General features: G+C 55.6%; 1 non-coding gene across 1 annotated transcript; it reads left to right on the top strand.

The window, feature by feature from the left end:
- The first annotated feature begins 543 nt into the window (after nucleotides 1-543).
- LOC146752667 (5.8S ribosomal RNA) lies at nucleotides 544-696 on the top strand. The gene has a single exon (XR_014940471.1). It is a non-coding gene; the product is annotated as a 5.8S ribosomal RNA (ribosomal RNA).
- Nucleotides 697-25,849: the final 25,153 nt, after the last annotated feature.

The raw sequence follows: 25,849 nt of genomic DNA, 5'->3' as shown, positions 1-25,849 counted from the left end.
CCAGCAAGCCCGTCTCCGTGCTGAGGCGCGGGGAGCGGGCGCCGCTCCCAGATCCGTCCCCGTCCCGCCCCGACGCCGGTCGCGAGTCTGCTGCGAACGCGCCGCCAGGGTGAGCGAGAGGAGGAGGCGGCCGGAGATCGAAGACCGGGAGCAGAAGGCGAGAGGCATCGGGGGGGCGCGCTTGGGCGCTTTTGCCTGGGCGGCTCCCGTGGGGCAGCTGTGGAGGGGTCCTTTGTTGAGGCCGGCCCGGGCGCACTGCCGAGCGGGCGTCCCGCGGCTCCTCCTGTCGGGCCGAAGCCGAGCCGGCTGCCTGGCCCTTCTCGTTCGGTCGCGCTATGTTTTTCTCTCCTCTCCTTCGATGGTGTGCTCGTTAGCGGTCTCGCGGGGGCGACGCTCGTCCACCCCGTCCCCGCTCCGCGGTGTTCCTGGCGTCGGGGCGCTTCGCGCTGCGGTGCGGTGCGGAAAGCCGCCTTCCCTGGGTGGAAGGCGAGCGAAAAAGTCGAGGGACTCCCCGTGCGCGCGGGGCGGTGCCGAAAGTCAGACAACTCTTAGCGGTGGATCACTCGGCTCGTGCGTCGATGAAGAACGCAGCTAGCTGCAAGAATTAATGTGAATTGCAGGACACATTGATCATTGACGCTTCGAACGCACTTGCGGCCCCGGGTTCCTCCTGGGGCTACGCCTGCCTGAGCGTCGCTTGACGGTCAATCGCCGGCGGCAGCCGTTGCGCGGCGTCCGCGCTAGCGCGGCTGTGGCGCCTCGCAGGCCCGCGCGCCTCTGACGACGACGACGGGATCGCGCCGCGGGCCTTCGTCTTCCTAAGTGGAGACCCAGGTCGGGGGGCTCGCTGGGCGAGCTCCCTGCGCTCCCGGAGCGCCCGCTCTGGCCGAGCCTCGTCCCCGCGGGTCGGCCGGGCTCTTCCGGTCGGTCGCGCCGCGGGTCCAGTCCTGTTGGTTCGTTCGTTCGTTCGCTCGTCCGCGTCCGTTCGTTCGTTCGTCGGTCCGGCCCCCGGCCCGGAGGGAGGAGCAGTCATCGCCCTCCCCGGCCCCGCGCGCGGCTGCCTGCGGGTTGCGTCACCGGCGGCAGTGTCGCGCCGTGCTGCCGCGCGCGCGCGGTTCCGGGGCGCGCGGCCTCCCGGCCCCTCCGGTCGTCGGTCCGTCCGCGTAAGCAGCGAGCGAGCCCGGCGCTCAATCCCGCAGGTCCGTCTCCGGCCTTTGGGTCCGCGGCCCTCCGGCCGCGCGTCCTTCCTCGCGTCTGGGCGTCTTGTCCTCCGCGTGAGCCGGTGAGCTCGGGAGGGAGCGCGTCTCGGGGCTCCGCTCGGGGTGGAAACCCGTCGGGGCGGGGCCCTCGCCCCTCTGTATCGCGACCTCAGGTCAGACGTGGCGACCTGCTGAATTTAAGCATATTAGTCAGCGGAGGAAAAGAAACTAACGAGGATTCCCTCAGTAACGGCGAGTGAAGAGGGAAGAGCCCAGCGCCGAATCCCCGTCCCGCGGTGGGACGCGGGAGGTGTGGCGTACGGAAGCCCCCATCCCCGGCGCCGCTCTCGGGGGGCCCAAGTCCTTGTGATCGAGGCCCATCCCGCGGACGGTGTGAGGCCGGTAGCGGCCCCCCGGCGCGCCGGGCCCGGGGCTTCTCGGAGTCGGGTTGCTTGGGAATGCAGCCCAAAGCGGGTGGTAAACTCCATCTAAGGCTAAATACCGGCACGAGACCGATAGCCAACAAGTACCGTAAGGGAAAGTTGAAAAGAACTTTGAAGAGAGAGTTCAAGAGGGCGCGAAACCGTTAAGAGGTAAACGGGTGGGGTCCGCGCAGTCGGCCCGGAGGATTCAACCCGGCGGGAGAGCGACTCGGCCGGCCGGCGCGGGCACCGTCGGATCCCCGCCTCCGCCTCCCCTCCGCCCCGCCCCTTCGCCGGGGCCGGGGCAGGCCCAGGGGGGGCGGGCGAGCCGGGGACCGCCGCCCGTCTGGCATCCGGCCCCCGTCGGGCGCATTTCCTCTGCGGCGGTGCGCCGCGACCGGCTCTGGAACGGCCGGGAAGGGCCTCCGGCGGGCAGGTGGCCCGGCGCCGCGCGAGCGGTCCGCCGGGCGTTAGAGCCCCCGGGCCCCGATCGTCGCCGAATCCCGGGGCCGAGGGATCGGACTGATCCGCCGCGCCCTCCCCCCGGAAGGTGGCGGGGTGCGCGGGGGGCTTCGCCTCTTCAGGGCTCGGGCCACGCTCGGGCGCTCGGGGTGCGCGGCGACGTCGGCTACCCACCCGACCCGTCTTGAAACACGGACCAAGGAGTCCGGCATGCGCGCTCACCTTCTGTCCTGCAGAACGGTGCGGGTGCGCGCGAAACAGTCTCTCCGAAATTCAGTCGGGCGACGCTGCCGGACCGGGCTCGCTCAGCCGCGGGTTGATTTGCCCTACGTTGGGCGCCATTTGCAGCGACTCGGCACGGACTCAGATGTGAACGATCCAAATCGTTTATTACAAGTTCTCACATCCCTTATATACCTTCGCACGTTGTTATTTTCTAACTTTCCCATCCGCCCTTACAACTTTCCCAAACACCTTACATGTCAACAAAGCATTCTACAAAACACTTTGCAACTGTCCATGCAGGCATGTATCCAATCAGAGCTGTGAGACTCTTCTTCTCCTTGCAGAGGTGTCCTTGGTTCCCATGCTGTTTATCTTGCTCCACAGCTGCTGCTCTGAACAGCTTTTCTTGTATTCCCACACCCCACAGCAGCTCCAGCTCCATAGATCTGACCCACATGTACCACAGAGCAGCTCTGCCCCATTGATTTGACCCACATCAGCCCCACAGTAGCTCCTGCCCCATAGATCTGAACCCCATCAGCCCCACTGCAGCTCCTGCCCCATAGATCTAACCCACATCAGCCCCACAGCAGCTCCTGCCCCATAGATCTGACACACATCATATGTAAAGCAGCTGCTGCCCAATAGATATGACCCACAGCAGCTTCAGCCCCATTGATCTGACCCACATCAGCCCCACAGCAGCTCCTGCCCCATAGATCTGACGTACATCATCTCCACTGCAGCTCCTGACCCATAGATCTGACCACATCTGCCCCACTGCTGCTCCTGCCCCATAGATCTGACCCAAATCTGCCCCACAGCAGATCCTGCCAAATAGATCTTAACCACAGCAGCCCTTGCCCCATAGATCTGACCCACATCAGCCCCACAGCAGCTCCTCCCCATAGATATGCCCTACATCTGCACCACATCAGCTCCTGCAACATAGATCTGACCAACATCTGCAACACAGCAGCTCCTGCTCCATAAATCTGACCAACATCAGGCCCACATCTGTTCCTGCCCCATAGATCTGACCCACAGCAGCTCCTGCCCCATAGATCTGACCCACATTTGCCACACAGCAGCTCCTGCCCCGTAGATCTGCCTCACTTGCGCCCCACAGCAGCTTTCGCACAATAGATCTGACCCACATGTGCCCACAGCAGCTACTACCTCATAGATCTGACCCACATCAGCCCCACAGCCGCTCCTGCCTTATAGATCTTACCCAAATCTGCCCCACTACTGCTCCTGCCACACTGATCAGACCAACAGCAGCTCTTCCCCATAGATCTGACCAACATGTTCCCCACAGCAGCTCCTGCCCCATAGATCTGACCCACATCTGCCCCACAGCAGCTCTTGCCCCATAGAGCTGACCCACATGTGCTCCACTGCAGCTCCAGTCCCGTAGATCTGACCCACAGCAGCCCATGCCCCATAGATCTGACCAACATCAGCCACACAGCAGCTCCTGACCCATACATCTGACCAAAATCTGCCCCACACCATCTCCTGCCCCATAGATCTAACTCACATGTGCCCCACAGCAGCTCCTGCCCATAGATCTGACCCACAGCAGCTCCTGCCCTATAGATCTGATTCAAACCTGCCCCACAGCAGCTCCTGCTCCATAGATCTGACCCAAATCTGCCCCAGAGCAGCTCTGCCCCATTGATTTGACCCACATCAGCCCCACAGGAGATCCTGCCCCATAGATCTGACCCACATCAGCCCCACTGCAGCTCCTGCCCTATAGATCTGACCAACATCAGCCCCACATCAGCTCCTGCCCCATAGATCTGACCCTCATCAGCCCCATAGCATCTCCCGCTCCATAGATCTTAACCGTATCAGCCCCACAGCAGCTCCTGCCCCATAGATCTGACCCACATCTGCACCACAGCAGCTCTTGCCCCATAGATCTGACCCACATCTTCCCCACAGCAGCTCCTGACACATAGATCTGACCCACATCAACCCCACAGAAGCTCATACCCCATAGATCTGAACCACATCTGCCCCACAGCAGATTTTACCCCACAGATCTGACCCACATCAGCCCCCAGGAGATCCTGCCCCATAGATCTGACCCACATCAGCCCCACAGCAGATCCTCCCCAAAGATCTGTCACACATCTGCCTCACTGCTGCTCCTACACCACAGATCTGACCTACATCATCTCCAATGCAGCTCCTGCCCCATAGATCTGACTCATAGCAGCTCATGCCCCATAGATCTGACTCGCATCAGCCACACAGCAGGTCCTGCCCCATAGACCTGACACACATCAGCCCCAAAGCAGCTCCTGCCTCATAGATCTGACCCACATCTGCCCCACAGCAGCTCCTGCCCCATAGACCTGACCCACATGTTCCCCACACCAGCTCCTGCCCCATAGATCTGACCCACAGCATCTCCTGCCCCATAGATCTGACCCACATCAGCCCCACAGCAGCTCCTGCCGCATAGATCTGACCCACATCATCCCCCCTGCTGCTCCTGCCCCATAGATCTGACACACATCAGCCACACAGCAGCTCCTGACTCATAAATCTGACCCACATCAGCCCCACAGCAGCTCCTGCCTCATACATCTGACCCACATCAGCCCCACAGCAGCTCCTGCCTCATAGATCTGACCCAAGTCAGCCCCACAGCAGCTCCTGCCTTATAGATATGACCCCCATCAGCCCCACAGCAGCTTCTACCCCATAGATCTGACCCACATGTGCTCCACTGCAGCTCCAGTCCCGTAGATCTGACCCACAGCAGCCCATGCCCCATAGATCTGACCCTCATCAGCCACACAGCAGCTCCTGACCCAAACATCTTACCCAAATCTGCCCCACACCATCTCCTGCCCCATAGATCTAACTCACATGTGCCCGACAGCAGCTCCTGCCCATAGATCTGACCCACAGCAGCTCCTGCCCTATAGATCTGACCAACATCAGCCCCACCATCAGCTCCTGCCGCCTACATATGACCCAAATCTGCCCCACACCATCTCCTGCCCCATAGATCTAACTCACATGTGCCCCACAGAAGCTCCTGCCCATAGATCTGACCCACAGCAGATCATGCTCCATAGATCTGACCCACATGTGCCCCAGAGCAGCTCTGCCCCATTGATTTGACCCACATCAGCCCCACAGGAGATCCTGCCTAATAGATCTGACCCACATCAGCCCCACATCAGCTCCTGCCCCATAGATCTGAACCTCATCAGCCCCATAGCATCTCCCGCTCCATAGATCTTAACCATATCAGCCCCACAGCAGCTCCTGCCCCATAGATCTGACCCACATCTGCACCACAGCAGCTCTTGCCCCATAGATCTGACCCACATCTGCCCCACAGCAGCTCCTGCCCCATAGATCTGAACCACATCTTCCCCACAGCAGTTTTTACCCCACAGATCTGACCCACATCAGCCCCCAGGAGATCCTGCCCCATAGATCTGACCCACATCAGCCCCACAGCAGATCCTCCCCAAAGATCTGACACACATCTGCACCACTGCTGCTCCTACACCACAGATCTGACCTACATCATCTCCACTGCAGCTCCAGTCCCGTAGATCTGACCCATAGCAGCTCATGCCCCATAGATCTGACCCGCATCAGCCACACAGCAGCTCCTGCCCCATAGACCTGACACACATCAGCCCCACAGCAGTTCCTGCCTCATAGATCTGACTCACAGCATCTCCTGCCCCATAGATCTGACCCACATCAGCCCCACAGCAGCTCCTGCCCCATAGATCTGACCCAAGTCAGCCCCACAGCAGCTCCTGCCCCATAGATCTGACCCACATCATCCCCACAGCAGCTCCTGCCCCATAGATCTGACCCACATCAGACCCACAGCAGCTCCTACCCCATAGATCTGACCCACATCAGCCCCGCAGCATCTCCTGCACCATAGATCTGACCCACATGTGCCCCACAGGAGCTCCAAACTCATAGATCTGACCCACATCAGTCCAACAGCAGATTTTGCACCATAGATATGTCCCTCATCTGCCCCACAGCAACTCCTGCCCCATAGATCTGACCTACATCATCCCCTCTGCAGCTCCTGCTCCATAGATCTGACCCACATGTGCCCCACAGCAGCTCCTGCCATATAGATCTAACCACCATCAGCCCCAAAGAAGCTCCTGCCCCATAGATCTGACCCACATCAGCCACACAGCAGCTCCTGCCCCATAGATCTGACCCACAGCAGCTCCTGCTTATAGATCTGACCCACAGCAGCTCCTGCCCTATAGATCTGATTCAAATCTGCCCCACAGCAGCTCCTGCTCCATAGATCTGACCCACATATGCCCCAGAGCAGGTCTGCCCCATTGATTTGACCCACTTCAGCCCCACAGGAGATCCTGCCCCATAGATCTGACACACATCAGCCCCACTGCAGCCCCTGCCCTATAGATCTGACCAACATCAGCCCCACCATAAGCTCCTGCCCCATACATCTGACCCAAATCTGCCCCACACTATCTCCTGCCTCATAGATCTAACTCACATGTGCCCCACAGCAGCTCCTGCTCCATAGATCTGACCCACAGCAGTTCCTGCCCTATAGATCTGATTCAAATCTGCCCCACAGCAGCTCCTGCTCCATAGCTTTGACCCACATGTGCCCCAGAGCAGCTCTGCCCCACTGATTTGACCCACATCACCCCCACAGCATCTCCTGCCCCATAGAACTGACCCACATCAGCCACAGCAGCTCCTGACCTATAGATCTGACCCACATCTGACCCACAGCAGCTCCTGCCCAATAGATCTGACCCACATCTGCCCCACAGCAGCCCCTTCCCCATAGATCTGACCCACATCTGCCCCACAGCAGCTTCTACCCCATAGATCTGACCCACGTCAGCCCCACAGCCTCTCCTGCCTTATAGATCTTACCCAATTCTGCACCACTGCTGCTCCTGCCCCATAGATCTGACCCAAGTCAGCCCCACAGCAGCTCCTGCCCCATAGATCTGACCCAAGTCAGCCCCACAGCAGCTCCTGCCTCATAGATCTGACCCAAATCTGCCCCACAGCAGCTCCTGCCTCATAGATCTGTCCCAAGTCAGCCCCACAGCAGCTCCTGCCTTATAGATATGACCCCCATCAGCCCCACAGAAGCTTCTACCCCATAGATCCGACCCACATGTGCTCCACTGCAGCTCCAGTCCCGTAGATCTGACCCACAGCATCTCCTGCCCCATAGATCTGATTCAAATCTGCCCCACAGCAGCTCCTGCCCATAGATCTGATTCAAATCTGCCCCACAGCAGCTCCTGCTCCATAGATCTGACCCACATGTACCCCAGAGCAGCTATGCCCCATTGATTTGACCCACATCAGCCCCACAGCAGCTCCTGCCCCATAGATCTGACCCACAGCATCTCCTGCCCCATAGATCTGACCCACATCAGCCCCACAGCAGCTCCTGCCCCATAGATCTGAACCACATCAGACCCACAGCAGCTGCTGACCCATAGATCTCACCCAAATCAGCCCCACAGCATCTCCTGCACCATAGATCTGACCCACATGTGTCCCACAGCAGCTCCTGCTCCATAGATCTGACCCACATCTGCCACACACCATCTCCTACCCCATAGATCTTACCCACTTCTGCCCCACAGCAGCTCCTGCCCCATAGCTCTGACCTACATCTGCACCACAGCAGCTCCTCCCCATAGATCTAACACCCATCAGCCTCACAGCAGCTCCTGCCCCATAGATATGCCCTACATCTGCCCCACAGCAGCTCCTGCACCATAGATCTGACCCACATCTGCAACACAGCAGCTCCTGCTCCATAAATCTGACCAACATCAGGCCCACATCTGTTCCTGCCCCATAGATCTGACCCACAGCAGCTCCTGCCCCATAGATCTGACCCACATTTGCCACACAGCAGCTCCTGCCCCATAGATCTGACCCAAATCTGCCCCACAGCAGATCCTGCCCCATAGATCTTTCCCACATCAGCCCCACAGCAGATCCTGCCCAATAGATCTGACCCACATATGTCGCACAGCAGCACCTGCCCCATAGATCTGACCCACATCTGTCGCACAGCAGCTCCTGCCCCATAGATCAGACCAACATCAGCCACACAGTAGCTCCTGCCCCATAGATCAGACCAACATCAGCCCCACAGCAGCTCCTGCCCCATAGATCTGACCCACATCTGCCACACAGCAGGTCCTGCCCCATAGATCTGACGTACATCATCTCCACTGCAGCTCCTGCTCCATAAATCTGACCAACATCAGGCCCACATCTGTTCCTGCCCCATAGATCTGACCCACAGCAGATCCTGCCCCATAGATCTGACCCACATCAGCCCCACAGCAGCTCATACACCATAGATCTGACCCACATCTGCCACACAGCAGCTCCTGACCCATACATATGACCAACATCAAGCCCACATCTGTTCCTGCCCTATAGATCTGACCAACATCAGCCCCACATCAGCTCCTGCCCCATAGATCTGACCCTCATCAGCCCCATAGCATCTCCCGCTCCATAGATCTTAACCGTATCAGCCCCACAGCAGCTCCTGCCCCATAGACCTGACCCACATCTGCACCACAGCAGCTCTTGCCCCATAGATCTGACCCACATCTGCCCCACAGCAGCTCCTGACCCATAGATCTGACCCACATCAACCCCACAGAAGCTCCTGCCCCATTGATCTGAACCACATCTGCCCCAGAGCAGATTTTACCCCACAGATCTGACCCACATCTAGCCCCACAGCAGCTCCTGCCCCATAGATCTGACCCACATCAGCCCCACAGCAGATCCTCCCCAAAGATCTGACACACATCTGCCCCACTGCTGCTCCTACACCACAGATCTGACCTACATCATCTCCACTGCAGCTCCTGCCCATAGATCTGACCCGCATCAGCCACACAGCAGGTCCTGCCCCATAGACCTGACACACATCAGCCCCACAGCAGCTCCTGCCTCATAGATCTGACTCACAGCATCTCCTGCCCCATAGATGTGACCCACATCAGACCCAGAGCATCTCCTGCCACATAGATCTGACCCACATTTTCCCCAAAGCAGCACCTAACCCATAGATCTGACCCACATCATCCCCACAGCTGCTCCTGCCCCATAGATCTGACACACATCATATGTAAAGCAGCTGCTGCCCAATAGATATGACCTACAGCAGCTTCAGCCCCACTGATCTGACCCACATCAGCCCCACAGCAGCTCCTGCCCCATAGATCTGACGTACATCTTCTCCACTGCAGCTCCTGACCCATAGATCTGACCACATCTGCCCCACTGCTGCTCCTGCCCCATAGATCTGACCCAAATCAGCCCCACAGCAGATTTTGCCCCATATATTTGTGCCACGTCTGCCCCACAGCAGCTCCTGCGACATAGATCTTAGCCAGATCTGCTCCACAGCAACTCCTGCCCCATAGGTCTGACCCACATGCGACCCACAGCAGCTCCTGCCCCATAGATCTGACCCCCATCAGCCCCACTGCAGCTCCTGCCACATAGATCTAGTCCACATCAGCCCTACAGCAGCTCCTGCCCCATACATCTTACCCAGATCTGCCCCACAGCAGCTCCTACCCAAAGATCTGACTCACATCATCTCGACAGCAGCTCCTGCCCCGTAGATCTGATCCACATGTGCCCCACAGCAGCTCCTGCCCCATAGAACTGACACACATGTGCCCCACAGCAGCTCCTGAGCCATAGATCTGACCCACATCAGCCCCACAGCAGCTCCTGCCCAGTAGATCCGACCCACAGCAGCTCCTGCCCCATAGATCTGACCAACATGTGCCCCAGAGCAGCTCCTGCCCCATAGATCTGACCCACATCTGCACTACAGCAGCTCCTGCCCCATAGATCTCACTCACATGTGCCCCAGAGCAGATACTGCCCCATAGATCTGACCCACAACTACCCCACAGCAGCTCCTGCCTCATAGATCTGACCCTCATCTGCACTACAGCAGCTCCTGCCCCATACATCTGACTCACATATGCCCCACAGCTACTCCTGCCCCATAGATCTGACCCACAACTACCCCACAGCAGTTCCTGCCCCATAGATCTGACCCACATTGTCTCACATAATCTCCTACCACATAGTTATGACCCACATCATATCCACAGTAGCTCCTGCCTTATAGACCTGAACCACATCAGCTACACAGCAGCTCCTGCTCCATAGATGGGATCCACATGAGCCGCACTGTATCTCTTGCCCCATAGATCTGCCCCACAGCATCTCCTGCCCCATTGATCTGACCCACAGCCGCTCCTACCCTATAGATCTGACCCACATAAGCTCCAAAGCAGCACCTGTTCCGTAGATCTGACACACATCAGCCCCTCAGCAGCTCCTGCCCCATAGATATGACCCACCTTTGCCCCTGCCTCATAGATCTGACCCACATGTGGAAAAGGAAAAGTCCCAAGAGGGAAATTCAGTTCATCGCAGATGTCATCAAACCTCGGCTCTCAGGGCAGTCGCACTCATTGCTCGGGGTGAGCAACCAGCTGCGTGCTTACCCAAGGAGCAGCGGTTACTTTGACTTGAGTGTAGCAGCCAATGCCTGACTGTAAGTACGAACACTAACCTATGCCTAACTCTAAAATAACAACAGAAACTTATACCTAATCCTAAAGAACAAACAGGAACCTATCCCTAACGCTAAAACTAAACTGAACACTAACACTAACCTAACACTACCATCAACAACAAAGAACAGAACAAGCACCTAACTCCAACAGGGGGAAGAAGGAACTGGGGGCCCACAGAACCGGAGGAGCAACAAGGTGGAGGAGAAGAAGATGTTAAATAATGCCACCCAGCTAACGTTGGGGGCAGGGGCCGCACAGCAGGAAAGGAGCCGAGTGCCTGGACCAGTGATGGTGAAGCTGTGACCATGCCAACGCGGGGCCTGGCACGGTGGTGTGGTGCCAGGCCAGCTATGCCGCTGGCAGATCCACATCCATGGGTTCCTCTGGAGGGGGATTCAACTCCATCGGTTCCTCCGGAGGTGGATCCACCTCCATAGGCTCCACATGGGTGGTGGTCTCAGGGCTGGTCCAGGCATGATGGAAAATGGCTCTCTTACCCCTCCTCTGCCTGGTGGTCATGGCGGGCCTCCTCCTCCTTCTCACTCCTAGGGCCCCCAGCTCCATCCTCCCGCCTGAAACAGGGAAAACTTCTACCCTAGCCCTCTTAGCTGCCGACATGGCTGCTAACTGCCACAGCTGTCAGAGGCGAGTGTGTTGCGCGCGGCAGCGGTGACCAAGGTGACGTGGAGAGGGTTCTAAAATGGCGGCCGCACTGCTGGCACTGGTGTTCCACATAGGATGAGGAGGGGGCTGGTAATAGCAGGACAAGAGGAAACTGATTTAAGTTGAAAGAGGGAAGGTTTAGGTTGGATGTTAGGGGGAAAGTTGTTTACTAGGAGAGTGGTTAGGCCCTGGAACAGGCTGCCCAGGGAGGTTGTGGATGCCCCGTCCTTGGAGGTGTTCAGGGCCAGGTTGGACAGGGCCCTGGGCAACCTGATCTAGTAAAGGTGTATGTTTGGTGGCCCTGCCAGGCAGGGGGGGTTTGTTCTTCATGATCCATGAGGTCCCTTCCAACCTGGGTCATTCTGTGACTCTGTGATACTGGTGTGTGGCTGTTTGTCCCAGGGCGCTGACCTTTTGTCTTCAGGTTCACCAACAAGACTGTAACTGATTTATGGAGGAGGCAAGTGATGGGTGCTACTGTGTGACAATCAAAATCACTTTGTGGACATTTGAAAGCACCTTCCTCCAGAGCTGTTCACCTCCAGAAGAGGGTGCTCAGAAGTGTTTACTGGCAGAAGATCTGGCTCCAGATTGGTATGGAAAAACTGGGGAATGATACCATCGTGTCCGGTGAAGAACAAGAAGCAGGTGGGCGTCCCTGCTCCCTCTTGTCTGCTGGCAAGGTCCAGATGAAATCCCAGAGCCAGAAGCTGCCATTCCAAGGAGAGCTGACTCAACCATTTTGGATTTGAGCTGTCACACCAAGGAGAGCTGACTGAACCACGTTGGACTTCTTTGTAAGTTTATACTATCATTGGAAACTGTTGCCGTGGTCACAGTCATCGTCAGCGGAACAACAACTCCTGATGACCCACCACTACTGAAGATCAATGACTGAACTACTAAACACGTCAGATCCATGGTGGTGACTCTCTCTCCCTCTTGCTTCCTATAAAGACTCCTTGATTCTTTTTCCTGTCTTTTCTATTGCCCGCCTTCCCTTCCTAATCACCCTAAATCGTAATAGCGTCCGTCCTCCAACATTTGAACCATGCTCAGGCATACACGTATGGACCTCCTCTCCTTCCTATAAATTGGAGCAGGACAGAGAACCACAAGAATTGTCAGCTCCCAAGTCATGCAAGTATTGCACACAACACAGATAACTTCATCTGTTGGCCCCGCTGTCTCTGCATACCACCAAGCGAGGACCTGCAGTGCCCAGGCGAGACGATGTGCCTGGCAGTGCAAAGCCAGCCCACGTGTGTGCAGATGGCAAGGAGCGTGTGGCACTGTGCACCGACAGCCCTTGCCTGCCCAGGACTGCGTGTGGAGGGCGTTCTCCACTGCAGCCCTGCCCAACAGTCAGTAGGGGTGTGCGGCCATGATGGCAGTAATGAACAAACTGCTGCTTCACAAAGATCTTGGCCCGATTAGAAATCTTTGAGTAGTGCTGTTACAGCAGACAGAATGTGATAAGCGCAAGTAGTCTCCTACACTTCACATCCTTGCTACTTCATTCTGGGTGCTGTCACTGAGCAGCATCTAACACAAGTTCTGCCCTGGTCAGCTGGCTGCCTTAGCTTGAGCCCTGATGGCAACGCTATGACGTGATGTTAGTATTGCTGTTTTCTCCTCGTCAGAATACTCTGCCTTTTGAAGGAAGCAGCTTCTTGGTTATTTTGTTTTATTGTTGAATTTTATTAATTTACAATATCTATATTCCATATAGTTATAGATGTTTTGAATATGATCATCTGTGGTGCTGAGAATTTTTGTAGAAAAGGCGTATATCCCAGAGCTACTCAGCTAGCTAGTCAGATATGTAAGAAGGAGATATTCGTTTCTTTCCTCTGTCGACAGAAAAACTAAAAGTGAAGTACCGAAAAATAATGAAAGAAACGAAATCTTTCGCCATTTGAAAGGTAACACCTCGAAACAGTTCTAGGAGTTGTGCTTTCAGCGAGAAAAGAAGTTGAGCACAAAAGTACTCCTTTCCGGGCTACAGAGAGAAACCCCCCTCAGCGGAAGAAAGCAGCCGGCTAATGTCGCTCTTTTTCGTCTACCGTTTTGTCCGCAACCGCTCTTTTCTCTCACAAGCGGCAGTCGCTGGGAACCGTGATTCCAACATCTTCGTTGCATTCGGGGAGGACGTTTTTAGCCGGCTTCTTTCTTCAGAGGAAAAAGCTTATCCCTGCAGCCCAGAAAGGAGCGATGGGGACATCAAGTCGATTTCAATCCGACAGCGTATATCCCAGAGCTACTCAGCTAGCTAGTAAGATATGTAAGAAGGAGATATTCGTTTCTTTCCTCTGTCGACAGAGAAACTAAAAGTGTAGTACCGAAAAAAATGAATGAAACGAAATCTTTCGCCATTTGAAAGGTAACACCTCGAAACAGTTCTAGGAGTTGTGCTTTCAGCGAGAAAAGAAGTTGAGCACAAAAGTACTCCTTTCCGGGCTACAGAGAGAAACCCCCCTCAGCGGAAGAAAGCAGCCGGCTAAAGTCGCTCTTTTTCGTCTACCGATTTGTCCGCAACCGCTCTTTTCTCTCACAAGCGGCAGTCGCTGGGAACCGTGATTCCAACATCTCCGTTGCATTCGGGAGTGCGTCTTTAGCCGGCTTCTTTCTTCAGAGGAAAAAGCTTATCCCTTCAGCCCAGAAAGGAGCAATGGGGACATCAAGTCGATTTCAATCCGACGGCGTATATCCCAGAGCTACTCAGCTAGCTAGTCAGATATGTAAGAAGGAGATATTCGTTTCTTTCCTCTGTCGACAGAGAAACTAAAAGTGTAGTACCGAAAAAAATGAATGAAACGAAATCTTTCGCCATTTGAAAGGTAACACCTCGAAACAGTTCTAGGAGTTGTGCTTTCAGCGAGAAAAGAAGTTGAGCACAAAAGTACTCCTTTCCGGGCTACAGAGAGAAACCCCCCTCAGCGGAAGAAAGCAGCCGGCTAAAGTCGCTCTTTTTCGTCTACCGATTTGTCCGCAACCGCTCTTTTCTCTCACAAGCGGCAGTCGCTGGGAACCGTGATTCCAACATCTCCGTTGCATTCGGGAGTGCGTCTTTAGCCGGCTTCTTTCTTCAGAGGAAAAAGCTTATCCCTTCAGCCCAGAAAGGAGCAATGGGGACATCAAGTCGATTTCAATCCGACGGCGTATATCCCAGAGCTACTCAGCTAGCTAGTCAGATATGTAAGAAGGAGATATTCGTTTCTTTCCTCTGTCGACAGAGAAACTAAAAGTGTAGTACCGAAAAAAATGAATGAAACTAAATCTTTCCCCATTTGAAAGGTAACACCTCGAAACAGTTCTAGGACTTGTGCTCTCAGCGAGAAAAGAAGTTGAGCACAAGATTGCGTCTTTCCGGGCTACAGAGAGAAACCCCCCTCAGCGGAAGAAAGCAGCCGGCTAAAGTCGCTCTTTTTCGTCTACCGTTTTGTCCGCAACCGCTCTTTTCTCTCACAAGCGGCAGTCGCTGCGAACCGTGATTCCAACATCTCCGTTGCATTCGGGGAGTGCGTCTTTAGCCGGCTTCTTTCTTCAGAGGATAAAGCTTATCCCTGCAGCCCAGAAAGGTGCGATGGGGACATCAAGTCGATTTCTCTCCGACGGCGTATATCCCAGAGCTACTCCGCTAGCTAGTCAGATATGTAAGAAGGAGATATTCGTTTCTTTCCTCTGTCGACAGAGAAACTAAAAGTGAAGTACCGAAAAATAATGAAAGAATCGAAATCTTTCGCCATTTGAAAGGTAACACCTCGAAACACTTCTAGGACTTGTGCTTTCAGCGGGAAAAGAAGTTGAATACAAAAGTACTCCTTTCCGGGCTACAGAGAGAAACCCCCCTCAGCGGAAGAAAGCAGCCGGCTGAAGTCGCTCTTTTTCGTCTACCGTTTTGTCCGCAACCACTCTTTTCTCTCACAAGCGGCAGTCGCTGGGAACCGTGATTCCAACATCTCCGTTGCATTCGGGAGTGCGTCTTTAGCCGGCTTCTTTCTTCAGAGGAAAAAGCTTATCCCTTCAGCCCAGAAAGGAGCGATGGTGACATCAAGTCGATTTCAATCCGACGGCGTATATCCCAGAGCTACTCAGCTAGCTAGTCAGATATGTAAGAAGGAGATATTCGTTTCTTTCCTCTGTCGACAGAGAAACTAAAAGTGAAGTACCGAAAAATAATGAAAGAAACGAAATCTTTCGCCATTTGAAAGGTAACACCTCGAAACAGTTCTAGGACTTGTGCTTTCAGCGAGAAAAGAAGTTGAGCACAAAAGTACTCCTTTCCGGGCTACAGAGAGAAACCCCCCTCAGGGGAAGAAAGCAGCCGGCTGAAGTCGCTCTTTTTCGTCTACCGTTTTGTCCGCAACCGCTCTTTTCTCTCACAAGCGGCAGTCGCTGGGAACCGTGATTACAACATCTCCGTTGCATTCGGGAGTGCGTCTTTAGCCGGCTTCTTTCTTCAGAGGAAAAAGCTTATCCCTTCAGCCCAGAAAGGAGCGATGGGGACATCAAGTCGATTTCAATCCGACGGCGTATATCCCAGAGCTACTCAGCTAGCTAGTAAGATATGTAAGAAGGAGATATTCGTTTCTTTCCTGTGTCGACAGAGAAACTAAAAGTGTAGTGATTGATACTGGGTCCCGTGTCCCATCGTGTTGCTCTCTGGGAGATGTAGTCTTCTTCTGTAAGTTGCAGATTCAGTAAAATTATCCATGCTTTATATGACGTTATGATGTGGAATACTGATAGCAAAATTACAACATTATTAAACCATGAAAATCTGACCCACAGCAGCTCCTGCCCCATAGACCTGATTCACATGCGCCCCACAGCAGCTCCTGCCCAAAAGATTGGACCGACATATGGCCCACAGCAACTCCTGCCCCATAGATCTGACCCACATCTGCCCCAAAGCATCTCCTGCCCCATAGATCTTTCCCACATCAGCCCCACAGTAGCTCCTGCACCATAGATCTGACCCCCATCAGCCCCACAACAGCTCCTGCCCCAGAGATCTAACCCACATCAGCCCCACAGCAGCTCCTGCCCCATAGATCTGACACACATCATATGTAAAGCAGCTGCTGCCCAATAGATATGACCCACAGCAGCTTCAGCCCCATTGATCTGACCCACAGCAGCCCCACAGCAGCTCCTGCCCCATAGATCTGACCGACATCTGTCGCACAGCAGCTCCTGCCCCATAGATCTGACCCAAGTCAGCCCCACAGCAGCTCCTGCCCCATGGATCTGACACACATCATATGTAAAGCAGCTGCTGCCCAATAGATATGACCCACAGCAGCTACAGCCCCATTGATCTGACCCACATCAGCCCCACAGCAGATCCTGCCCCATAGATCTGACGTACATCATCTCCACTGCAGCTCCTGACCCATAGATCTGACCACATCTGCCCCACTGCTGCTCCTGCCCCATAGATCTGACCCAAATCTGCCCCACAGCAGATCCTGCCAAATAGATCTAACTCACATGTGCCCCACAGCAGCTCCTGCCCATAGATCTGACCCACAGCAGCTCCTGCCCTATAGATCTGATTCAAATCTGCCCCACAGCAGCTCCTGCTCCATAGATCTGACCCACATGTACCACAGAGCAGCTCTGCCCCATTGATTTGACCCACATCAGCCCCACAGTAGCTCCTGCCCCATAGATCTGAACCCCATCAGCCCCACTGCAGCTCCTGCCCCATAGATCTAACCCACATCAGCCCCACAGCAGCTCCTGCCCCATAGATCTGACACACATCATATGTAAAGCAGCTGCTGCCCAATAGATATGACCCACAGCAGCTTCACCCCATTGATCTGACCCACATCAACCCCACAGCAGCTCCTGCCCCATAGATCTGACGTACATCATCTCCACTGCAGCTCCTGACCCATAGATCTGACCACATCTGCCCCACTGCTGCTCCTGCCCCATAGATCTGACCCAAATCTGCCCCACAGCAGATCCTGCCAAATAGATCTTAACCACAGCAGCCCTTGCCCATAGATCTGACCCACATCAGCCCCACAGCAGCTCCTCCCCATAGATATGCCCTACATCTGCACCACATCAGCTCCTGCAACATAGATCTGACCAACATCTGCAACACAGCAGCTCCTGCTCCATAAATCTGACCAACATCAGGCCCACATCTGTTCCTGCCCCATAGATCTGCCCCACAGCAGCTCCTGCCCCATAGATCTGACCCACATTTGCCACACAGCAGCTCCTGCCCCGTCGATCTGCCTCACTTGCGCCCAACAGCAGCTATCGCACAATAGATCTGACCCACATGTGCCCACAGCAGCTACTACCTCATAGATCTGACCCACATCAGCCCCACAGCCGCTCCTGCCTTATAGATCTTACCCAAATCTGCCCCACTACTGCTCCTGCCACATTGATCAGACCAACAGCAGCTCTTCCCCATAGATCTGACCAACATGTTCCCCACAGCAGCTCCTGCCCCATAGATCTGACCCACATCTGCCCCACAGCAGCTCTTGCCCCATAGAGCTGACCCACATGTGCTCCACTGCAGCTCCAGTCCCATAGATCTGACCCACAGCAGCCCATGACCCATAGATCTGACCAACATCAGCCACACAGCAGCTCCTGACCCATACATCTGACCCAAATCTGCCCCAAACCATCTCCTGCCCCATAGATCTAACTCACATGTGCCCCACAGCAGCTCCTGCCCATAGATCTGACCCACAGCAGCTCCTGCCCTATAGATCTGATTCAAATCTGCCCCACAGCAGCTCCTGCTCCATAGATCTGACCCAAATCTGCCCCAGAGCAGCTCTGCCCCATTGATTTGACCCACATCAGCCCCACAGGAGATCCTGCCCCATAGATCTGACCCACATCAGCCCCACTGCAGATCCTGCCCTATAGATCTGACCAACATCAGCCCCACATCAGCTCCTGCCCCATAGATCTGACCCTCATCAGCCCCATAGCATCTCCCGCTCCATAGATCTTAACCGTATCAGCCCCACAGCAGCTCCTGCCCCATAGATCTGACCCACATCTGCACCACAGCAGCTCTTGCCCCATAGATCTGACCCACATCTGCCCTACAGCAGCTCCTGACACATAGATCTGACCCACATCAACCCCACAGAAGCTCCTACCCCATAGATCTGAACCACATCTGCCCCACAGCAGATTTTACCCCACAGATCTGACCCACATCAGCCCCCAGGAGATCCTGCCCCATAGATCTGACCCACATCAGCCCCACAGCAGATCCTCCCCAAAGATCTGTCACACATCTGCCTCACTGCTGCTCCTACACCACAGATCTGACCTACATCATCTCCACTGCAGCTCCTGCCCCATAGATCTGACTCAAAGCAGCTCATGCCCCATAGATCTGACCCGCATCAGCCACACAGCAGGTCCTGCCCTATAGACCTGACACACATCAGCCCCAAAGCAGCTCCTGCCCCATATATCTGACCCACATCTGCCCCACAGCAGCTCCTGCCCCATAGACCTGACCCACATGTTCCCCACACCAGCTCCTGCCCCATAGATCTGACCCACAGCATCTCCTAACCCATAGATCTGACCCACATCAGCCCCACAGCAGCTCCTGCCCCATAGATCTGACCCACATCAGACCCACAGCAGCTGCGGACCAATAGATCTGACCCACATCAGCCACACAGCAGCTCCTGACTCATAAATCTGACCCACATCAGCCCCACAGCAGCTTCTACCCCATAGATATGACCCACATGTGCTCCACTGCAGCTCCAGTCCCGTAGATCTGACCCACAGCAGCCCATGCCCCATAGATCTGACCCTCATCAGCCACACAGCAGCTCCTGACCCAAACATCTGACCCAAATCTACCCCACACCATCTCCTGCCCCATAGATCTAACTCACATGTGCCCCACAGCAGCTCCTGCCCATAGATCTGACCCACAGCAGCTCCTGCCCTATAGATCTGATTCAAATCTGCCCCACAGCAGCTCCTGCTCCATAGATCTGACCCAAATCTGCCCCAGAGCAGCTCTGCCCCATTGATTTGACCCACATCAGCCCCACAGGAGATCCTGCCCCATAGATCTGACCCACATCAGCCCCACTGCAGATCCTGCCCTATAGATCTGACCAACATCAGCCCCACATCAGCTCCTGCCCCATAGATCTGACCCTCATCAGCCCCATAGCATCTCCCGCTCCATAGATCTTAACCGTATCAGCCCCACAGCAGCTCCTGCCCCATAGATCTGACCCACATCTGCACCACAGCAGCTCTTGCCCCATAGATCTGACCCACATCTGCCCTACAGCAGCTCCTGACACATAGATCTGACCCACATCAACCCCACAGAAGCTCCTACCCCATAGATCTGAACCACATCTGCCCCACAGCAGATTTTACCCCACAGATCTGACCCACATCAGCCCCCAGGAGATCCTGCCCCATAGATCTGACCCACATCAGCCCCACAGCAGATCCTCCCCAAAGATCTGTCACACATCTGCCTCACTGCTGCTCCTACACCACAGATCTGACCTACATCATCTCCACTGCAGCTCCTGCCCCATAGATCTGACTCAAAGCAGCTCATGCCCCATAGATCTGACCCGCATCAGCCACACAGCAGGTCCTGCCCCATAGACCTGACACACATCAGCCCCAAAGCAGCTCCTGCCCCATATATCTGACCCACATCTGCCCCACAGCAGCTCCTGCCCCATAGACCTGACCCACATGTTCCCCACACCAGCTCCTGCCCCATAGATCTGACCCACAGCATCTCCTAACCCATAGATCTGACCCACATCAGCCCCACAGCAGCTCCTGCCCCATAGATCTGACCCACATCAGACCCACAGCAGCTGCGGACCAATAGATCTGACCCACATCAGCCACACAGCAGCTCCTGACTCATAAATCTGACCCACATCAGCCCCACAGCAGCTTCTACCCCATAGATATGACCCACATGTGCTCCACTGCAGCTCCAGTCCCGTAGATCTGACCCACAGCAGCCCATGCCCCATAGATCTGACCCTCATCAGCCACACAGCAGCTCCTGACCCAAACATCTGACCCAAATCTGCCCCACACCATCTCCTGCCCCATAGATCTAACTCACATGTGCCCCACAGCAGCTCCTGCCCATAGATCTGACCCACAGCAGCTCCTGCCCTATAGATCTGATTCAAATCTGCCCCACAGCAGCTCCTGCTCCATAGATCTGACCCACATGTACCCCAGAGCAGCTCTGCCCCATTGATTTGACCCACTTCAGCCCCACAGGAGATCCTGCCCCATAGATCTGACCCACATCAGCCCCACTGCAGCTCCTGCCCTATAGATCTGACCAACATCAGCCCCACCATCAGCTCCTGCCCCATACATCTGACCCAAATCTGCCCCACACCATCTCCTGCCCCATAGATCTAACTCACATGTGCCCCACAGCAGCTCCTGCTCCATAGATCTGACCCACAGCAGCTCCTGCCCTATAGATCTGATTCAAATCTGCCCCACAGCAGCTCCTGCTCCATAGCTCTGACCCACATGTGCCCCAGAGCAGCTCTGCCCCACTGATTTGACCCACATCAGCCCCACAGCATCTCCTGCCCCATAGAACTGACCCACATCAGCCACAGCAGCTCCTGACCTATAGATCTGACCCACATCTGACCCACAGCAGCTCCTGCCCAATAGATCTGACCCACATCTGCCCCACAGCAGCCCCTTCCCCATAGATCTGACCCACATCTGCCCCACAGCAGCTTCTACCCCATAGATCTGACCCACATCAGCCCCACAGCCTCTCCTGCCTTATAGATCTTACCCAATTCTGCCCCACTGCTGCTCCTACCCCATTGATCAGACCAACAGCAGCTCTTCCCCATAGATCTGACCAACATGTTCCCCACAGCATCTCCTGCGCCATAGATCTGACCCACAGCATTTCCTGCCCCATTGATCTGACCCACATCAGCCCCACAGCAGCTCCTGCACCATAGATCTGACCCACATGTGCCCCACAGCAGCTCCAGACTCATAGATCTGACCCACATCAGTCCAACAGCAGATTTTGCACCATAGATATGTCCCTCATCTGCCCCACAGCAACTCCTGCCCCATAGATATGACCTACATCATCCCCTCTGCAGCTCCTGCCCCATAGGTCTGACCCACATGTGCCCCACAGCAGCTCCTGCCATATAGATCTAACCACCATCAGCCCCAAAGCAGCTCCTGCCCCATAGATCTGACCCACATCAGCCACACAGCAGCTCCTGACTCATAAATCTGACAAACATCAGCCCCACAGCAGCTCCTGCCTTATAGATATGACCCCCATCAGCCCCACAGCAGCTTCTACCCCATAGAACTGACCCACATGTGCTCCACTGCAGCTCCAGTCCCGTAGATCTGACCCACAGCAGCCCATGCCCCATAGATCTGACAAACATCAGCCACACAGCAGCTCCTGACCCATACATCTGACCCAAATCTGCCCCACACCATCTCCTGCCCCATAGATCTAACTCACATGTGCCCCACAGCAGCTCCTGCCCATAGATCTGATTCAAATCTGCCCCACAGCAGCTCCTGCTCCATAGATCTGACCCACATGTACCCCAGAGCAGCTCTGCCCCATTGATTTGACCCACATCAGCCCCACAGCAGCTCCTGCCCCATAGATCTGACACACAGCATCTCCTGCCCCATAGATCTGACCCACATCAGCCCCACAGCAGCTCCTGCCCCATAGATCTGACCCACATCAGACCCACAGCAGCTGCTGACCCATAGATCTCACCCAAATCAGCCCCACAGCATCTCCTGCACCATAGATCTGACCCACATGTGCCCCACAGTAGCTCCAAACTCATAGATCTGACCCACATCAGTCCAACAGCAGATTTTGCACCATAGATATGTCCCTCATCTGCCCCACAGCAACTCCCGCCCCATAGATCTGACCTACATCATCCCCTCTGCAGCTCCTGCCCGATAGGTCTGACCCACATGTGCCCCACAGCAGCTCCTGCCATATAGATCTAACCACCATCAGCCCCAAAGCAGCTCCTGCCCCATAGATCTGACCCACATCAGCCACACAGCAGCTCCTGACTCATAAATCTGATAAACATCAGCCCCACAGCAGCTCCTGCCTTATAGATATGACCCCCATCAGCCCCACAGCAGCTTCTACCCCATAGAACTGACCCACATGTGCTCCACTGCAGCTCCAGTCCCGTAGATCTGACCCACAGCAGCCCATGCCCCATAGATCTGACCAACATCAGCCACACAGCAGCTCCTGCCCATAGATCTGACCCACAGCAGCTCCTGCCCTATAGATCTGATTCTAATCTGCCCCACAGGAGCTCCTGCTCCATAGATCTGACCCACATGTACTCCAGAGCAGCTCTGCCCCATTGATTTGACCCACATCAGCCCCACAGGAGATCCTGCCCCATAGATCTGACCCACATCAGCCCCACTGCAGATCCTGCCCCATAGATCTGACCAACATCAGCCCCACATCAGCTCCTGCCCCATACATCTGACCCAAATCTGCCCCACACCATCTCCTGCCCCATAGATCTAACTCACATATGCCCCACAGCAGCTCCTGCCCTACATCTGCCCCACATCAGCTCCTGACTCATAAATCTGACCCACATCAGCCCCACTGCAGATCCTGCCGTATAGATCTCACCAACATCAGCCCCACATCAGCTCCTGCCCAATAGATCTGACCCTCATCAGCCCCATAGCATCTCCCACTCCATAGATCTTAACCGTATCAGCCCCACAGCAGCTCCTGCCCCATAGATCTGACCCACATCTGCAACACAGCAGCTCCTGCCCCATAGATCTGAACCACAGCAGTTCCTAACCCATAGATCAGACCCAAATCTTCCCTACATCAACTCCTGCCCATAGATCTGACCCACATCAGCCCCACAGCAGCTCCTACCCCATATATCTGACCCACATCAGTCCCACAGCAGATTTTGCCCCATAGATATGTGCCACGTCTGCCCCACAGCAGCTCCTGCGACATAGATCTTACCCAGATCTGCACCACAGCAGCTGCTGCCCCAAAGATCTGACCAACATCAGCCCCACAGCACCTCCTGCCCCAATGATATGACCCACATGTGCAACAAAGCAGCTCCTGCCCCATAGGACCTACCAAGATGTGCAGCACAGCAGCTCCTGCCCATAGATCTGACCCACATCTGCCCCACAGCAGCTCCTGCCCCATAGATCTGACCCACATCAGCCCCACAGCAGCTCCTGCCTTATAGATCTTACCCAAATCTACCCCACTACTGCTCCTGACCCATTGATCAGACCAACAGCAGCTCTTCCCCATAGATCTGACCAACATGTTCCCCACAGCAGCTCCTGCCCCATAGATCTGACCCACATCTGCCCCACAGCAGCTCCTGCCCCAGAAACCTGACCAACATGTTCCCCACAGCAGCTCCTGCCCCATAGATCTGACCCACAGCATCTCCTGCACCATAGATCTGACCCACATGTGCCCCACAGCAGCTCCACACTCATAGATCCGACCCACATCAGTCCAACAGCAGATGTTGCACCATAGATATGTCCCTCTTCTGCCCCACAGCAACTCCTGCCCCATAGATCTGACCTACATCATCCCCTTTGCAGCTCGTGCCCCAGAGGTCTGACCCACATGTGCCCCACAGCAGCTCCTGCCATATAGATCTAACCACCATCAGCCCCAAAACAGATCCTGCCCCATAGATCTGACCCACATCAACCCCACAGCAGCTCCTGCCCCATAGATCTGACCCAAATCTGCCCCACAGCAGCTCCTGCCTCATAAATCTGACCCAAGTCAGCCCCACAGCAGCTCCTGCCTTATAGATCTGACCCACATCATTCCAACAGCAGATTTTGCACCATAGATATGTCGCTCATCTGCCCCACAGCAACTCCTGTCCCATAGATCTGACCTACATCATCCCCTCTGCAGCTCCTGCCCCATAGGTCTGACCCACATGTGCCCCACAGAAGCTCCTGCCCCATAGATCTGACCCACATCTGCCCCACAGCAGCTCCTGCCCCATAGATCTGACCCACATCAGCCCCACAGCCGCTCCTGCCTTATAGATCTTACCCAAATCTGCCCCACTGCTGCTCCTGCCCCATTGATCAGACCAACAGCAGCTCTTCCCCATAGATCTGACCAACATGTTCCCCACAGCAGCTCCTGCCCCATAGATCTGACCCACAGCATCTCCTGCCCCAGAGATCTGACCCACATCAGCCCCACAGCAGCTCCTGCCCCATAGATCTGACCCACATCAGACCCACAGCAGCTGCTGACCCATTGATCTCACCCAAATCAGCCCCACAGCATCTCCTGCACCATAGATCTGACCCACATGTGCCCCACAGCAGCCTCAAACTCATAGATCTGACCCACATCAGTCCAACAGCAGATTTTGCACCATAGATATGTCCCTCATCTGCCCCACAGCAACTCCTGCCCCATAGATCTGACCTACATCATCCCCTCTGCATCTCCTGCCCCATAGGTCTGACCCACATGTGCCCCACAGCAGCTCCTGCCCCATAGATCTGACCCTCATCAGTCTCACAGAAGCTCCTACCCCATACATCTGACCCACATGTGCCCCACAGCTGCTCCACGGCACGGTTTCCCCGGCTCGGTGCGGCTCGCAAGCTTTGCGGCGCCGGCTATGCGTTTTTGCTTGTGGAGACGCCACGGGAGCGACATTTGGCTGATTCCGAGGAACGTCCGAGCACCACGGCCCGCTCGTGACGCATGGGCAGCGACGCCTAGCCGCCGACGCCGTGCCCCCCCCCCCTTCCCCCCACCCTCTGGAGACGCTCAGAGCCGGGTAGACAGTGCCAGCGCAGAGGTGCCGCCATGAGAGCGACACTTGGCCACTTCCGCGGAACGTCCAAGCCGAGCAGAGCCCACCGGGAGAGGCTGGACCGTGCCGGCGCACTCGAGCCACCGCGGCTGAGACCGCTGGACGCCACCGCGGAACGTCCGAACCGAACGAAGCCCGTTGGGAGACGTTGGACCGTGCCGGCGCACTCGAGCCACGATGGCCAGGGGTCGAGCCGTGTTGACCGTGCCGGAGCACCGGAGGCGCCACGGAGACGCCACTCGGCCGCAGCCGCGGAACGACCAGGG

The sequence above is a fragment of the Coturnix japonica genome, unplaced genomic scaffold (genome assembly GCF_054131305.1).
Source record: "Coturnix japonica strain WE unplaced genomic scaffold, WE-NBRP24 Scf042, whole genome shotgun sequence".
NCBI classification, from domain to species: domain Eukaryota; kingdom Metazoa; phylum Chordata; class Aves; order Galliformes; family Phasianidae; genus Coturnix; species Coturnix japonica.
The sequence above is the reverse complement of the archived record's forward strand: the minus strand, read 5'-3'. Positions and strand labels throughout refer to the sequence as shown.